This window comes from Sciurus vulgaris, assembly GCF_902686455.1.
Source record: "Sciurus vulgaris genome assembly, chromosome: 7".
NCBI classification, from domain to species: domain Eukaryota; kingdom Metazoa; phylum Chordata; class Mammalia; order Rodentia; family Sciuridae; genus Sciurus; species Sciurus vulgaris.
In genome coordinates, this window is record NC_136467.1 from 39,514,659 (window position 1) to 39,533,723 (window position 19,065).

At 39.3% G+C, this 19,065-nt stretch overlaps 1 long non-coding RNA gene across 1 annotated transcript; it reads right to left on the reverse strand.

Moving 5' to 3' along the window:
- Positions 1-4,988: 4,988 nt before the first annotated feature.
- On the reverse strand, positions 4,989-17,473 carry LOC306665652. Its single transcript, XR_013765102.1, has 3 exons — positions 17,291-17,473; positions 5,916-6,012; positions 4,989-5,435 (listed from the first exon to the last, which is right to left on the reverse strand). It is a non-coding gene; the product is annotated as an uncharacterized lncRNA (long non-coding RNA).
- Between the last annotated feature and the right edge of the window lie 1,592 nt (positions 17,474-19,065).

Genomic DNA, 19,065 nt, shown 5'->3' on the forward strand with positions numbered 1-19,065 from the left:
TGCAAGCAAGATACAGCTACTTTTTCTCCTGACTCCAAACCATTGAAACCCCAGAAACATCATAGAGGTGGAACACCCTAGATTTCTGTGGAGTTTATATTTCACTTCCTGGTTTATATATTTCTTACTAAGGCATCTGATTTGCTACTTTTTGCTTATGGGTTCTGACCAAAATAATATTATTAATATACAACGTTATTATATTATAATATGAGAATAATAATATTCATATAGAAGTGTAATGTTGTATATAATCAATTTCTCTGCAGACTGTATTAGAGAAGAAAACAGAATGGACATAGCCCTGACTCCAGGATGTGAAGTCGGCTGTTGGCTGTGCCAGGTGAAAGCTAACTGCTTCTGATGGTTCTTACAAATCGATATGGAGGAAAAGGTATTTTTCAGGTCAATAACTGCACACCAAGTGCCAGCAGTTTGTTTGTTCCAGTAAAGATATCATATTTGGGATCATAGTCAAATCTATGATTAAATGTACTATTCACAGGCATTCTCCAAGATCCATTAAATGTTTGCACTGACCATGCAACTGAATTAAATGAGTGTGTGACACATGTCACCCTTGTTTTAGTCAGCTTTTTTGCCACTATGGCCAAAAGACCTGACAAAGAACAATTTTAGAAGAAGAGTTTATTTGACATTCACGGTTTCAGAGGTCTCAGTTCATAGACAGCTGACTGTAGCTCTGGGCCTGAGGTGAGGCACTACATCATGGTGCAAGGATGTGAAGGAGGAAAGCAGCTCAAGACATGACAATCAGAAAGCACAGAAAGACTGCTCCATTCACCAGGGACAAACTATATTCCCCAAAGTCACACCCCCATGACAAACTGGTCCCACTGTGAGTTAATCCCAGGCTCAGACTTCACCTGTATCCTGACTACTGAAAGCCCCAATTTAACTGTTAGGCTGGAGTAGGTAGTTTAGGTTGTAGGAATTAATATAATTAAGAGTATTTAATGATTCCTGAAAGATCTGGGTGTTTCCTTTTCCACAAGGCATATTCACACTATCAAACAGCTGCAGTTCCCTGTGAGAAAAGGCTTGGAGGAAGAGTTACAGTGTTTTTAACAAGATTCAGAGTCCTTCCTCAAGGAGACTCAAGTCACCTTCCAACAAGGGCTTATATCTACCTACTTGGTGAGCATCCCTGGCTCTCTCTTCATTGTAGCAACTCAATTCAGGGTTTTGACCACCAGAAGTAGTTTTTTCTATTGTATAGATCAAACAATACTCTGTACACTGTCCATTTATTTTCTTGCTAGAAGCATTATGTTCAATTAGTCACCACCAAAGATCTCAGCAGCTTTATGTTTCTGATCGTAAAATGTCTCTGCCAACCTTTATTGTGAATGTACCCCATCTTGGCCCCTGCTACTCCAGGAATCCATCCTCCCCACTTAAACCAGGGTGCCCATCTCAATGATGCATCCTCCATGGCCATACCTGGTCTACAAATGAGAATAATTACAGAGTTTGCCAGGATAGGTCTCCTTCCTTGATGCATTATTCAAAACATTAAATGAAGGAAGTCGTCTGGATTTTCTAGATGGATTTAGTTAGGAATAAGAGTGCAGTTTGTGTGTGACATATCCACTCCACAACTCCTACTTGCTTAAGTCTTTGGATTCTCTTCATGCCTAGGAAGCTGCGGCACCTCAGCCTCATTAAATCCAGGCAGTGGTATGCTGGACCCACCTCAAACCAACTCACAAGAGCAGAGCTTAGTGTTTTCAAGAGTTTTAAGAACCAATTGGTAAACACAACCATTATTTAAAAATTAAACAGATAAACTTAAGACTTCAGTAAAAAAGAAACCCCATACCCTGGGGAGAAAAAAACCAGGAGTTTATTTATTTTATCCTTGGATTTTCATGGTTAAAATGAGAGAAATGTAACATAGGCCTACCTCATGCAGGTTTGGGGTTCTAATTAATTCTTCCTGTATAACAGGGACTCCCCAGCTGTCCCATGCAATATTATCTTACTAAGGTGATAGTTTGCTCATCTAAAAGAAGAAATAACTGGGTGTGGTGGCCCAACAGCTCTGAAGGTTGAGGCAAGGAAAATAGCAAGTTCAAAGTCAGCCTCAGCAACTTAGTGAGGCCCTGAGAAATTTAATGGGACCCTGTCTCAAAATGAAAAAAATAAACAGTGTGGGATCTGGCTCAGTGGTTAAATGCCCCTGGGTTCAACCCCTGTACCAAAAAAAAAAAAAAAAAAAAAAAAAAAAAGATTTAAATAATGTTTATTTCAAGGAACATTGTGAAAATTGAACATGACAATGTATAAAAGCACATTACATAATGCAAATCTTATAGAAAATTCCTAATAAATATTGGTCATTTGATGAGAAAAGAATATTATAGGTGATCAGTTCTATATCAGAAAGTCTGACATAGCCATCATATATGATCCAGAGAACAAGGACAAGAATATTCAAAACTGCAAAATGTCCCAAGGTTGGTTTTTGCTCCTTGACTTTGTTGAAACAGCTGTGCTCCCTCAAATTGACTGAGGTTTTATACCTTCAGCTCCTCTGATGGGGCTACGTGCACACCCACAGCACTGGTTAAGTTTGTCCTCAAAGCAGCCTGACTCTCTAACCTTGAGCAAACTCAACAATGAGGGACCCATGACAAATGCACAGTAAGGATGACATTGCAATGGAGCAGCTGCTTGATTTATTGCATCTTATGAAATAGAAACCTCCTCACATCATGGGAATTAGTGATGGAATTTTAAAAAGAATAACAAAATGAAATTGGGAACGGAAGAAAAAAAATGTCCGGGTCCAACTAAAAAAAAAAAAACTTTTTCATAAAAAATGCAAACCAGATGCAGTTAGAGATGACTGATAACTAAGGATGATAAATGACTAACATTCTCTATTGAATTATTCAGTGCACACTGTTGTTTCTACACAAGGGAACAATTTACATATGGCTGCTGAACTATCTTTTTACCTAAATTTGATTTCACAGGCAATTCTCCCAATCCCAAAGGACCTACTCCATCACTGAGAACTGTATTTCCCTCAGAAGAGTGACTCTCTTACCTTTCAGAAATCTCTTTTATAAGAACACAAATGGATGGGATAGATTATGGATAAATATTCTTTCCACAATGCCACCACAGGTAGAATGCTTTCTCTGTGGGGATGACTCATTAGCACAGAGCCATGCATAGTCCCTTACACGGTCCATCTTGTGACTGAGGGTCTATACTTTTCAGGCACTTGTGGGGGGTGAGGTGCACAGTCTATGATTAATCCATTAAGTCCCAGAACAATCTCTGACTCCCACAGTCATTTATCATGCCTGCAACCTCTTTCTTGAGCTCGTGAAATGTTTTAGTCTATATTACATACCTTAATGTTATACCTTAATGTTAATGGTATGCTGCCTTTTCCTAGTGACCACTGTTTAATCTGTGCTCATATTATCTCACCAACTGAGGTGGTGAACAAGGTAGGGACTTGATCTGGTGTCCCCATTAATTTAACACCATGTGAGCATGTAGAATATCCTCAACAAATACTCAATTATCTGTTGATAAAGGATGTTCATTCACTCCATTATTAGACATATGCTAAAATTCAACTGAGACAGCTAGGTTCTGCCCTCGCTTGGTTTATATAAATTCTGGATTTTTTTAGAGATGAGGGAGTCATGTTGATCATATAAGAAGGAAAATTAATAACAAATAATAAGCTAATAATCAAAGATAACCTTTTTCTATCGCTGGATTGTCTTATTTAAAGCCTAAGGTTGGTCTTCCCCAATCAAAACTGCTATATATCAGTTATTGTCATTGAAATTGTCCACTGACTTGCTAAACCCTTACTCTAGCATGGGGAAGAAAGAGTTTATGTGTGTTGAATGTAAAACCATCCCAATCTGGAAGAAAGAAAAAGTACTAGACTACATTCCTGCTGGAAGAGGAAAAGATTCTTTTGGAGCACCCACCCAGCAAGGCCCAGTAATACATTCTATCCAGTCAGCAAGGGGCTTGGGGTTTAGTTCACCTTATCCCCTAAGGACATTCTGTCAGGAGGGATTTGAGAGATTTTTCTTAAGGATTCTTATTCATCTCATTTAGTTATCTCGGACAATAAAATGTTCTTTACATTTGCTGTCTTGCTGATGAAAGAGGAAGAATTCTGCTTTTCTGCTTTTGAGACAGAGGGTTCCAGATAATGTTGAAAGAATCAGATGAAAAAAAAAAAAAAACTATATAGGAAAGGAGCATGATCAGTTGGAGCCTCTTATCTCATTTGGAAGTCCACGTGTCTTGTTTGATTTCCTGGTCCTGCTCGCTCCTCAGAGTCCAGATGTTACATATCTGGAACACAGCAGGTTGGGCACTGTGGTGATGACAATGTTAAAGAAAAGTCACTCTTCAGTTCAACATCAGAGAGCTATGTTAGTTTTAAGAATTGACCCCAGCTGCTCCAACTTCTTTTGGCTCCTGATTGAGAACACTAAATAAAGACAAATAATCAGGCTATTGGAAAGCAAGCAAATGTTCTGTGATTTAGAAACTGAGGTCACAACAGTTGGGTTACCAGCAAGTCATTGCGTATCTTCTTTCAGACTTAGACTTGTCTTGTGACTTTTTTGTGTTAAATCAGGCAACTTGGTCAAATCTCCTGAATCACTCCATAGAGTTTTGACCTTTACCATGCCATGGTCAGAAAAAGCATTACTTAGATTTATTTTACATCTTTACAAAACATTTTATTGACTTCAGAAACTGATATTTGTGGAGGTGATATGAATGGAGGAGAGTTTCTCCCTTAATATCCTTAAATCCAACTTTTAATATTTGACTCCTCACAGGTGTTAATAATTAACTGCCAAAATTAAATCCATTCTGACTCATAGTAATTGTAAATACTACTAATTGTAAAAACTACTAATGGTTGAACTGTGGTTAAAGGAGACATACAGGATAATTAATCACTCCTCATTTATATGGTATCTATAACATAGAAGCAATCATTCTGCCATGTAAATAGATAGGTCGTCATTAGTATTTTACTAGGAATTGCTATTTGGGTTTGGAAAAGAAAGGAGTGGAAAAGAAAGTAAGGACAATGTTTGGAAGATTTGTGGAGTGACAACTGCTAGCTCTTCTCTTGCAGTTCCAAGTTTCAGAAACTGAACCTAGCTGAAACTAAGGCTATATTTGACTGACAGTTAAAACTGGAGCAGATCAAGATAGGAAATAGTACTGTCTGATCTAGGGTTCCACCAGTACAATCCAAGTTCTCTTTTCTCTTGCTTTGACAGTCTCTTGCTTTGGCTTCGTTTCTAAAAAGACACATCCACAGATTAGCACAGCTACTGCACCTTAGGCACCACAGGCATGCATAGCCCACAGCTATCTCTGACTGGTCAGTCATACGCCCATCCCTGGAAGAAAGGAGGAGGTCAAGTCAGAATTATGAACTGAAATTGGGGGATAGATGTTTCTCACAAGGAGATGTAGGTTCTCATGCCAGCAGAAATAGTAGACAGTCACTACTTATGTCCTCATGTCCTTAGTTTCTTCCCACCCACCTCTAGCCCTGCTATCCTTAGCAGCACACCAACCAAGGGTATGGTATGGTTTGAATGTTCCCTCCAAAATTCATGTTGAAATTAAACTGCCACTGTTATGGTACTAGGTGGTGGAACATTTAAGTGGGGATTAAGTCATGGGGGCTCCACCAAATGAATGGCTTAATCTCAGAAGTGGGTTAGTTATTGAAGGAGTGGCTTATTTATAAAAGCCATCTCCCCATCTCTCTCTCCCTCCTTCTCCTGCCCTCTCTTTCTCCTCCTTTACCCTCTCCAATTCTCTCATCATGTGTTGCCCTTTGCCATGTTACGATGAAACAAAAAGGCTCTCACCAGATGTTGCCATTCAATCTTGGACTTCATAGTCCCCAGAATTGTGAGAAATAGCTTTCTTTTCTTTAAAATGTACCAGTCTCCAGTCAGTGGTATTCTGTTAGAGTAGTAGAAAACAGATCAAGATGGTGAGATTCTAATTGTCAAGAATATTGTAACAGAAGCAGTTTCATTCTCACAAACCATCTGTGTGCTCATATAATACATTTTGCAGCCTTGCCTGCAGTTTTCTGGTGCCTGTAACTAGATCTGACCAAATCAACGGAACCACAGTGACACATGTCACTTCTGTGCCAAAGCAGTTAAGGGCCATGTGTCTTCTCCATTTTCCTCTTCCTCTCTTAACAGTGGCCTTGGAAACTCTATGGTTCAGAGGGGATGGCTACCAGATGGAAGAGGACTCCCCACCCAAACTGGACTCCATGTGAGCAAAAAATAAACTTTATTGCATGGAGTTCCTGAGATGTAGGGATTTCCTGTTGTGGCAGCTAGAAGTGATTAGTCTGAGTAGAACATCACTATTTCTCAGCAGCCTCTGTGGCAAGATGGAAAATGGAAGTAAAATAAGCTTTACTTCCAGACATCACAAAGTCATAGCCAGTCATGGTGGCTCATGCCTGTAATCTTAGTAACACAGAAGGTTGAGGCAAGAGTATTGAAAAGTTTGAGGCCAACCTAATAATTTAGTGAGGCCCTGTCTCAAAATTTTTAAAAAAATAAATTTTTTTAAAGTGCTGGGGATTTAGTTAGTGGTAGAGCATCCCTAGTTTCAATCCCCAGTACAAAATAATAATTATAATAATACAATAATAATAATAAAACAAAAATAAACAGGTTTCATGTAGTCATATCTTCACGGACTTCTTTAACAGAAATCATTGAGTTTGAAAAGCAGTTGCTCAGCATACTACATATGACCTCCATGATTAATTTGTTGACAATATTTCTTTTTTATATATAGCACTTAATTGACATTCAGAACTTAATAGTAGAAACTTGACTAAGTAGGACATTCTGCTTATGTTAAAATGATTTTTTTAGTCTTTCTGAGAACTTTTCCAAGATGTTTTATTCCTATTATCAGACATTGCTTAAATATTGTTAAATTTTTGCAGATAAAATATAATCATGAAGGTCAATTATTTTTATATATTTTAAAAAATGAAGAAATGAACTTTGTAAGTACTGATCTGTAAGTACTGATGTTTTTCTGGCAGCCAGTCTTGAAAATAATTCTTTACCTATTTGTTCTTTTTTGCTTTTTTTCTCTTATGTTTGGTACAGGCAGGATCCAAACTCATTGAGAATTCTAGCTAATTAATTCCTATTTATCTAAGTTTCATAAAAAATAGTTATTTAGAAAAAATCAAAGATATGTTACATTAAGAATGTAGAAAAATGGATAATGCTTCAGGGCCTAAGTAGAAAATAAAGAAAGTAATAACCTGTAGGCCCTATTGTCTTTTCTCTCCATTTAAATGGCTCACCAGGGTTTCTGTTTGTTTGTTTTCTTTTGTTTATTGTTGCTTTGGTTTGGGTCTTTTTTTTTTTTTTTTTTTTTTTTTTTAATGATGCTAAGGTTGGTCATTTTTCTTAAGTTATTAGTAATACAAGTAATATTCAAAACATTTTAGCTTACATCTCCCCACCCCCACCCCAAGAAGTCTACCTTGATGAGAAAAATCTAGATATAGTCTATCCCATAGACATTGTGCTCTGACAACAAGAAACAAAACCAGGGCAGTGGGGCTGCACATGAGGGAGAACATGCCACCCCATTTTGGTGTAGTGAGCTCAGAGCACAGGAGCGGGGAGTGGAGAAGGCTTTCTGGAGGAAGGCTTGCTATCACATAGTCCTCACAGACGAGCAGCCTGGTAAATGCTGAGGAAGTGTTCCAGCTGGAGCGCTCAGGCCCAAAAGGAAGGAAAGTGGGAGGACTGGATTGGCTGGTTTCATTTCTTACATAATCAGGACCTCCAGGAATCTCTCTGGAGCCATTGGCAGCTTTTTAAAAGACATGATTTTACAACCCAGCAAGTTGTCTGTCCTCATTTCTCAGGACAGCTCTCCAGGAGTTGCATGAATCTTTGGTTTGAGACCTCCTGTTGTCCCCAAGTTCATCCAGGAAGCTGAGGTATGGCATTTCACATAGCTACCTCTGGAAGGATGGTCAGGACACTGAAAGCCAGCCAGAGGCAGGCGGTGACTAGAAGGCTGAGCTGAACGGCTCAAGAGGGGAGCATAGAACTAAGAGCAGCCTGGGGCCCCACCCCTGTGGGGTTCAGTGAGCCACCCTTGACACCTTGACTGCAGAGTGGACCCTTAGCCTATCTAAGACCTAAGAGTGGCTAAATTGGAACACATCTGCCATCCTCATGAAAACACCATTTTGAGACCATATTTTCTTGAGGGTAGGTCAGTAATACATTAGAAGAGCAGCTTGTTTCTATAAGGAAAACACATAATTTGGTCATTTCTCCATCCCAAAGAATGTTGCTTAAGGAAACTACAGGAGATTTTTAAGGTGGATAATATTTATTCATTCTCCCTTGTGCTAACAGGATTCTAGGTGTTTTATAAAAATGTATATATGAAGTATAGAAGGATGACAATAAATTAAGAGCAGGTGATAAGAGAGAGATGCCATTTAAAGAACAACATGGTTACAACACAGTTACATACTCTTAGGTTAACTTATTTAAATATAGAGATGTGTATACATATGTATATGCATTTTAAAAGACTACAAAAATATTCTTGATTTGTTCGGTTTTGCCTTTTTGTTTTTACTTCTCTACATTTTTCAAATATTCTATGTTATGTATGAATTATTTCATAATTATAAGGTCTTTTTTCATAAAGTAGGCAAGAAAAAATAGGAACAGACATACATATACAAAGGGAAAGCTCAAGATCACATTCTATAAAAATAAATAAACTTTTGATAGACGAATCACAAATAGGGCCCAAGTTGTCTTCTAGCTACTGTGGATAGAGAAAACTGATTCACTATGAATTTCATATTGGTTAAGATTAAACCAAGCCAGGTGCAATGGCACACTCCTGCAGTCCCAGTGACTAATAAGGCTGAGGCAGGATGATTGCAAGTTCAAGGCCAGCTTAGGCAACTTAGTGAAACTCTTCCTCAAAATAAAAGTAAAAGGGTTGGGGATGTAGCTTAGTGGTAGAGCACCCCTGGGCTCAAGTTCCAGTACCAGGGGGAAAAAAAAAGATTAAAGGAAACCATTTGTTTAGGAGAAATAGATATTCTGATATTAATATTTTAAAAAGCTTTCCAGCATCCTCCCTGACACTAAAAATACATATTAATATAACATGTTGCTAAAAAGTAGAAAATGATCTTGATTCATCTAAGCAGTCAAGCTCTTGATGATCATTGACTGGAATTAGAGGAATAAAGTAGAAACTACAGTTGCTCTTCATATCCTCAAGTTCCACCCACAGATTCAAACAACCACAGATCAAAATACCCTAAAAAAATCACACTTTTGACGAACATGTGCATCTTTGTATTATTATTCTCTAAACAATAGTGTACCAACTATTTACATAGCATTTACATTATGTAAATAATATAAAGATGATTTGGTATACAAGAAGATGTATATAGGCTATTTGCAAATACAGTGCCATTTTATATAAGGAATTTGGCATGGATTTTTGTCATCCAAGGGGGAAGAGAATCCTGAAAGTGATGCCCCTTGCAAACACAGGTAATGGCTGCATTTTATATTCATATCACATGAGTTGTTTTCCTAGGCATGTAGGCAAATAACTATTTCCAAAGAGAATGGACAACAAGAGTAGGTCATACATAATTTCCAGTAAGAGGATTTCATTTATTTAAAAAAAAAAGAACAGGAACTTACCCTGATGTTTAAAAATGGAATTATCAATATGTATTTTGTATGCCGGGTTCAATGATGGTTTGACAAGAGAGATGTGTGAAGTAGTCTCTTGCTTTCTTTATGAGGAGATGTCCTCTGGGAGTGCCCTTATCTCCTGGGCTCAGCGTGGGCAATGCTTTCTCTGAGGTGGTTTCAACTGGGGCTCACAGCTAATTGGCCCTGATACAAAGCTCTATTTCCAATTGTGTCTGGGACCCAGTTATCAGTGACTTCTGGGAAAATGCTTCCCACAGGGGCACAGAGCTAGAAATCTTGTCAGGACATACTAAACATTAAAACTCCTCATGTAGGGTCCCCAGTGATCTGAACCCCAAAATAGTCTATCATTTACACTTAACTTTTATAAAGATTGAGGAAGAGAGATTATTTGTTCTCCAACTTTGTTGAAATGTCAAGTCACATTGCCATGGACTGAATGTTTGTGAACTCCCCAAATTCATATGCTGAAACCTAAATCATAAATGTAATAGATACTACTTGGAGTTGGAGCCTCTGGAAAGTAATATGAGGGTGCAGACTTCATGAATGTAATTAGTGCTCTCATAAGAAGAGACACAAGACAGATAACCTCTGCTCTCTGTCATGTGAGGGCACAATGAGAAGACAGCCATGTGCAAACTGGGAACAAGACCCTCCCCACATACTAGATTTGTCAGCCCCTTGATCTTGGACTTCTTAGCCACAGAAACTGTGAAAAATAAATTTGTGCTGGTTAAGCCACCCAGTCTATGGTATTCTGGGATAGCAGCCTGAATGGAACTGAGATACACACATAAAATGTAATCAATCTGATTACTTCTATCTACTCAAAAGACAGTATTTTATACATGTGCTCTTTGCAGCAAGTTTAAATTTAAAATTCAGTGTTTCAACTTAATAAGCATTTATTTAGCCTCCACCATATTCAAGACATTCTGTTATGTGCTGAGGGGTTCACAAAGACAAGAACACACATGAGTAAGGACTGGAGAGGTAACTCAGTGGTAGAGTGCTTACCTGGGTTTGATCCCCAGCACCACAAAACACACACATGTGTTCACACACACACACACACACACACACACACACACACAACTCTCAGAAATAAAGTGTTTAAAAAAAAACAATAAATGCTGAAAGAAATTATCAGGTCATACCATGCTACATTCAATTTCAGAGCTTCTACATTCATATGAGGTTTTGACTCAGAAGCATGTGTTACATTACCTTATACAAATGAATAGCATTAACTCATCTTCAGAGCTCCCCTGAAATAGAAAATCGGTATTTTAAGCAATGTATATCCCACCCCAACTGTAAGGAACAATGAAGTGAATATTTCTTATCAGCTAAGATCATAGTGGATGATCTCAGATCTATCGTAGTGGTTCTCAAGGTGGATCCTACACCTGCACTGAATTACACAGAGGTGAGACTGAAGGCATAAAGACATGCTTAGGTCACATAGTTGTTTGGCCTGCCTCTGGATGAGAAGTTACTCCCTCAAATTTTGGTTGCAACAGTATCAGCATCATCTGAGAACTCGTCAGAAAAGCAAATCTCAAGGTCTGTCCAGTATCCACCAGGTGAGATATTCTGGGCTGGGTGCAGCAATCTGTGCTGTAACAAACTCTTCAGATGATTTTGATGGATGCTGAAGTTTGAGAGCTACTGCAATACCATGACATGGAGAAAGATTTTAGCTGAGACATGATTTTCTGAACTTTTTCTGATGCTACACACATCTGAACATTAACAGCCAATTATAGTGTGACTTCTAATCCCATATCCTTTTCCACAACTCTTGGAAGAGTTCATTTTAGCTTCTGAGAAAAAAAAAGAAAACTGTTCAGTATGCCAGCTTTTATTCTTAGAACTAGGCCTGCATTGAATTATCTGAAAAGATTGCAAAGATCTTTACTATTCCACCAACACATGGGAAAATAAACCACTGACAATGTGTCAATGCCCCCCCTTTTTTTCTTTGCTTTTGTGTGATTAAGTTATTGAAAACAATTCATAGCTTTTGTAATCCTGAGTTCTTTGGATTTACAGGAGATCTACTAAAAATGTCATAAACTCAATTTGGTAAAGGAAAATAAGAATACAACTAGGGCACAAATGCCAATGGCCCAAGTGGCTTATGATTAAAACATGACGTTGGGTTTTCACAATTTTTACAGCTAATTAGAAAGATTTATCAGCATCCAAAAGAAGCCCCCCGGAGGAAACAAGGCTGCACATAGTGATTAATGATAACAAGTTTCCACTTGCAGTGGAAAACTACCGCACTCCAGTGGCTCTTCTGTGACAAGGCAAAGCACTGTTGCTTCTGAAGGAAAAGAGCTATCGGAGCTGAGGACACGATAAGGCCATAAGTGACACTTATTTGCTCACCTCTCATAATCCCTCATAGCCAACTCGAATGTGATGAACTCCACAGAGTTTCTCTCACTGGCCTTTTATTTACTTCTTCTACAATTCCATCACCATTGCCTTCAAGGCAGAGTATAGTGCTTAGTTACCTAGTTGGGGGCAGTCAGACGCATTTAACTCTTCATTCAGTAGGTGTGTGGTGTTGGGCAGGTTAAACTCTCCAAAACTCAGTTTCCCATCTGTAAGCATTTGAACAGTACTACCAACATCATAGACTTGTTTAAGGATTCAGTGGGATAACAAATGTAAGATGCTTAGCGCAAAGTTTAAGTAAATACTGATTAGGAGGTGCTGGTATGTGGTAATTAGCGTTCAGATTTGGTTTATGTGTGATAGAATGTGTGATAGTTTATGTGTGATAGAATGCAACTTCTTGGAGAATAGGCAGTAGGTCTGTTTTTACAGGGAAGAGAGGAAGCGGGAAAGGGAGAGAACATGACAAAACCATTCAAAGCTCTCCATTGGCTGATTTCTTGGAATTCTACCTATTGAGTTTTACCCCTCTATTTTAGGATTCTGATCTCAAGAGTCCATCTGGTTTTACAAACATTTCTCCCTGAGGATGAATATAAGATTTGAAAGTCATTCTTTAATTTAAATTTGGAGAAGGAGAATATGTGAGAATACCAGGGTCTTGGGAAGGGGCAAAAAGAAAGGACGTCAGAAAAGAGGACATCTGGGCAGCCTGGCATAATTCTACAATTCTCTGAATTCTGACCACAAGCAAAACACTGGAAACCCACTTCTCTTGATCCTGATATGGGAATTCAAGAGAGAAAACAAAAAAAGTGAAAATTCCTTGGTTCACATTTCAGTTACTTGAGTCACCTGGTCTCTCTTTTCCTGCACTTAGCTTCTCAGAAAAGGAAAGTAGCCTATGGCTACTACTTCATGTGTCATCTCTGTGTTTGGTTTTATTTTGATTCATATGCTTTTGTGGGACCCTCTAACTGGTTCAAACTGTCCCCAAGGGATCAATTAGAAAATAGTCGTGTCTTAATTCCTCTGACTCTTTAAAATTAAAGGTGGTTTTAACAGGACATTGTTTCAATTAATTAATTAGTAGAAATCTCCATCTACAGAAACTAAAGATGGAGCTAGGGATGTAGCTCAGTGGTAGAGCGCTCGCCTAGCATGTACAAGGCCTAGGTTTGATCCCCAGCACTGAAAAAAGAAAAAAGAAACCACACGTCCTCTCACCTCATGTTTACAACCTTCAAAAACAAAGGGAAACTGTTCTTTAGAAGTCTCCAATAACCACAGAAGACGATGCCTCTGAATGCTGCCAGGTCTTCGACTACAGATTCCGGAAACAGAGACACTTTGCTGGCAGCAGCAAATGGAGAGTTGCCAACATGAAGCTGTTAACAAAGAGGAGTTAGAATAACATGCAGCCTCACAACTTGATGGCTCTTTCCAAGGTCAGGGTTTGGGCAAGGATATGAGCAACTAAACCAGCAAGAATGCCAGATATAATTCAATGCTGAAGTTTTGTTGTATTCTTTTAAAAGTTTACTTTACTTAAGAAAGGAAATCTAGGTAGAAGCCAGAGATACCCAAATGATTATTGCCTTGAATATATTTTCATAAATAGTAAAGGTAAAGTAAGGCATAGTCCAGATAGGGAACCCATGCAAAGGGACAGTTTTGTCTCTTGGATGTCAAGGACAACATGGCTGCTCAAAAGGAATTCCCTGTCCTGGATCACCAACTACTGAGCCCTTGATTAGCTGCTTTAGCTCACAGAGTAACATTTATAGCCCAGATCAGCTGAGTCTTATAAGTAGTTAGGACAAAGCAAGGGAAGGGAGGAGGGGGACTGGCATGTTCTGAGACTTGGCATTGTTTGGGGCTCGTAGAAACCCTTAATTATTTAAATAATCATGAAACCAAAATGATTGCCTTTCACCAGCCTCAGGGTATGAACCCTTGATATCCTAAGTTACAATGACTCTGAGTCATGCCCCAGATTAGCAGACCCTTACCGTTTCTTACAGTCACCTTCTTATATATCCAAGAATCCCCAAATATACTGACTCATCTGCGGAATGAGTCCTGGCTCTTCTCATCGATCATGAACTCACATGGCTCTCGAACCTGGACAGCTCTACAGCTGCTGGCCCAGAGGCTGGTCCCCATAGAAACTAACGCCAGACTGCCATCCTGGCATGAGTCCCCTCCCACACCCAGCACTCCACCATCGAGCAATTCACCCTGTTGTTTGCCGTGGCTAGTGGAGCCAGTGTTCTGGCTGGCTGGGTGACAGCTCTGCACCAGCCTCATTCCTGCCTTGGGGCAGGTCTAACAGTCCCCCTACATTTACCAGCATCTCTAGGCAACAGAGTTGCCTGACTGATTGATTTTAATTCAGTCCACACTGCTGTAACACTGTAAACGGCATGTCTGTGTCCCCTTCACCTTCCTTCTGAATCTGTGTGCTGAAACCCTAACCCTCAATGGAATGGTATATGAGGTGGGGCCTTTGGGAGGTAATTAAACACCTTTTAAATGAGATCCTGAGGGAAGAGCCCCAATGGTGTTTTCAGTGTCCTCACAAGAAATTTAAAACAGCAAGATTCTCTCTCTCTCTCTCTTTCTCCATGTGCCCAAGGAAGTTCATGTGAAGACATAAACTGGTGGAGGAACCTCATCAAGAACCAACCATGTTGGCACCATGATCTTAGACTTCCAGACTCTAGAGCTGTAGGAAACAAAGGTTTGCTGTTGAAGCCACTTGACCTGTTTATTCTGATACAACACCTTTTCATGGTTCATGAAAGGTCACAGCCAGATGGCCTGGACCTGTTATTCCGTCATAGCCAGGGCTGGGCAGGATGAGTTCTGACCCCGGAGTAAACCGAGGACCCCCGGTCTCGGGGCAGAGGCCAGTCTTGATCCTGACCTGTGAAAGTCAGATTCTTACAGAGGCTTTCCTTGCTTACCTTCTTCCACATCTGACCTTGATCACTGATCCTTCCAGCCATCAAACAAGGGAAGGGGTCAGAGCCTTAATCCATTTCACTAAGAAGCCTGTTTCCATGTAAATGTGAATGCTGTGCAGTCATCCAAGGTCTTCCCAACTCTGCCCAGCAGCACCCAAGCCCCACCTATCTGCAGCATCTGAGCATCTATCTTAGCATCTATTCTTTTATATCACACAAAAACTCATGAAATAGGTACTATTATTCTTATTGTTTTATAGGTACGATTTCAGAGAAACAAAGCAACTTGCCCATAACTATGTAGCTAAAGAATAGTAATGATAACAATTTCTGTTATCATTTATTAAGTACTTCTGAATATCAGGCACAGTTCTGAACACTTTGCATGTATTCATTTTATAATCCTTCTAACAACCCTATGTTATCATTACTTTTATTACTCCCACTTCACAATTAAAAAAACCAAGGCACCAAGAGACAAGATGCTGAAGGTGTGTCACAGTAAGTGAAGAAGTCAGGTCTTGAACCAAAGTTGCCCAACCACAAATTTCAGCCCATATTTAAATGGTGAGTTACTTAGGGTTCATGTTTGGGATCTTCGGATGTCCCAAGAGCAGGTTGCTCTCAGTGAATGAAATGCAAAGTGGCATCCTATATGCTGCCTGATGGCCAGGCTCCATGTGAGGGACAGCTTCTGCTCCCACCCTGCCCCATGATGACGGCAACTGGGTAGGTCTCTGGTGCCCAGGCTTGGCACACAATCAGATGGAAGAACAAGATTATTTGGCCAATGATCTTCTCCCCTTTACACTACTCTAGCCCACATATTCCCTTTTTAGTAAGTGTTCTTATTGAGCTATTAACAATAAAAAGAAAAAATTTTCGATTGAGGTATTTCTTTGTTTGAGAGCTCCTTTTCATAGGCAAATGGTCCACATGGTTTTCAGTGGTCCTTAAGCATTAGGAACTACCCTTCCTCCTGTTTCCTTCCTGTCCTGTCTGTGTCCTCTAGCGGAAGCGGTGACTCCATGTATCTCTGTTGATAAGGATTGCATATCTGTTGATATTTTACTTGCGTGTGTGTGCATGCGTGGGCACGTGTGCTGGGGATCAAACCCAGGGCCTCTCATGTGCTGGCAACTGCTCTACCACTGTACTAAACTCACAGTCCTCAGCAATGAGTTTGAATGTTTCTATACTCAAACCCACGCCCCATTCCTGCCTGGGGTTCAGTCTTCACTTCTAAAAAAAAACAAGTAGTTTCTAGTATCAAGTAATTGTAGCTAATCATTATTTAAATTATCCCTGCTCTGTATCAATGTTACTAACTAAACAAACATAATACAAGCTTGCTAAACAAATGATTAAGAGATGGGATAGAAGAATTTAAAACTACCTCCAGAAATAACAGCTTACCAACAGATTTTTAAAGGAAATATTGACCTAAGGATACAGAGAGTTAACCAGCGATTCGATGGGATCATTAGTACACTAGTCTGGAGTCCAGAGTCTAACTCCCTTTCCTATGGATCTGGGCCTAAATTACATGATTTTTTTTTTAACTTATAAAAATGATATTTTTACCTAGTATCTGCTCTTAAAATAGAATTGCACTTTACGGTTTATCAACAGTTATTACCTTGCCATTAATTGTCACAGTTTGTTAAATACATAGTTATTAAGATTATCTCTAATCTTTCATCATGACTTTTATTGTATCTTGGAGACAAATTGATTTTTTTCTATGAGACTGCCTTTCCAGCTTCAAAATGCAAACCTTCCAGCCTCTGCTAGCTCCTGCCTCAGTGTCCACTGGACAAGCACAATCCAGGGGCCCACAACTCTGGACTCTCCTGACAGCTGTGTATTAAATTTCTTTAAAATAGAGAATAGAGAAGGTACTAATCTTTCTGGAACTGTTTACAAGTTTGGTCAAGAGTGTCCACAGACCTCCGGTTTAATTAGGGTATGTGTGGACACACAGGAAGATTTTCAGAGACCCCTGGACTGCCCTCAGACATATCAGAGGTCAAGGATCTCAACGTTTCTCATGTGCTGTTTCTCCCTCCAGCCCACACCCACACCCACCTCTGCATCAGCACCAGCAAACAGACCTCACCACCTCGTTCTTCTTCCCTTCCTCCCAGGCTCACAAGCTCACCACTTCTGACTTCTCTCTCCAGAGGTTGCCAACTTTGGACCAGCAGTGGAATGTTCAGGAATATAATATTAAATAATATCATCAGGCATAACCATGTCAGCATAGTCTTCTTCCCTGAGGTCCCCATGATCTGATCCAGCATCACATCCCTCACTCCTCCTCCTAGATCTCTGACCTCAGTTCCTCTCTTATGAAACATTCAAGTCCCAGACTCAGAAGGCACACATCCTCCCAGCTTTCTGCCTCAGGCTGTAAAAGCTTTTGCTCGCCAATTGTTTATTTTTTCTTGGCTCAGCATAATTTCCAACATCATTAAGAATGACAACTTCTGTCCAGAGACCATTGCCACTCAAAGTATAGCCCATGGATCAGCAGCATCTGGCTCCACCTTGAAGCATGATGGAAACAGAGACTTTCAGGCCTCACTCCAGACCCATCTGCATTTTCACAAGAGCCCCAGGGCATATGTCTGCACATTAAAATTTGAGAAGCTCTGTTCTAGAAAATAGAAATGTCTGTTATAACACAAAGTTTAATTCATCCTTTAAAAAAAAAATCCCTAACTATAAGACATCTTTACAAAGTCAAACAGAACTGTTACAGAAATATTTTCTTAGTTTAAGTTCCACTGCATTTGTTTAATTGAAAATAAACACTAATCAGATGTTTCCCACATTCTCAGGGAAATTTAGTATCTCTATACCATGTTTGCATCATACAACAAGTTTTATTCTAAGTTTCTAAACTTAGGGTGTTTCCATATTAATTTATGCACAAAGCCCACTGAATCTCTAACTTATTTTCAACTAAAAATAACTATTCCCTTTATTTATGCTATGGAAGTGTTTTAGTCAGTGTTTGTTTTCTTTGTTTTGTTTTATTTTGCCACTGTGACCAAAAGACTGGACAAGAAAAATTTTAGAGGATGAAAAGTTCATTTTGTGCTCATGATTTCAGAGGTCTCAGTCCATAGACAATTGACTCCATTGCTCTGGCCCCAAGGTAAGGCAGAACATGGCAGCAGATATGGAGGAGGAAAGCAGCTCAGGACATGGCAATCAGGAAGCACCAGGGAACAAAATATAAACCCTGAAGGCACACTACCAGTGGCCTACCTCCTCCAACCACACCCTACCTGCCTGTAGTTACCACCCAGTTAATCCATATCAGTGGTTAGACTCTCATAATCTAAACATTTCATTTCTGAAAATTCTTGCATTGTCTAATACATGTGCTTTGGGAAGATACCTCAAATCTACAACATAACAGAAAGCAAACGTTTTTTAATAGAAATATCAGAAAATGAATATTTTTGGAATGAAAATAAATCAAACCAAGAAAATAGGCAGGCAGGGCATGTAGTTCAATGGTAGAGTGCTTGCCTAGCATGCATGAAGCCCTGAGTTTGATGCCCCAGTACCACAAAAGTATCAACAACAACACAAAGTAAAACTACCCAGAGTTCCATGTACACATAGCATTATTATATATAATGGACCACAGAATGTGATCACATGTTCAATAAATATTTATCTATAATATTTAATGGATGCAAAGTATTGATTAATTTTGACATTCAATCAGCCAAAGTGTCATCATGATCCATTTCCAATTTTTTCCAAAGGCATCATGTAAGTATGATAGTAGGTATACGTTAGTTATTCTTGAGGTTTGATTCAATTTTTTTATAAAGAAATACATT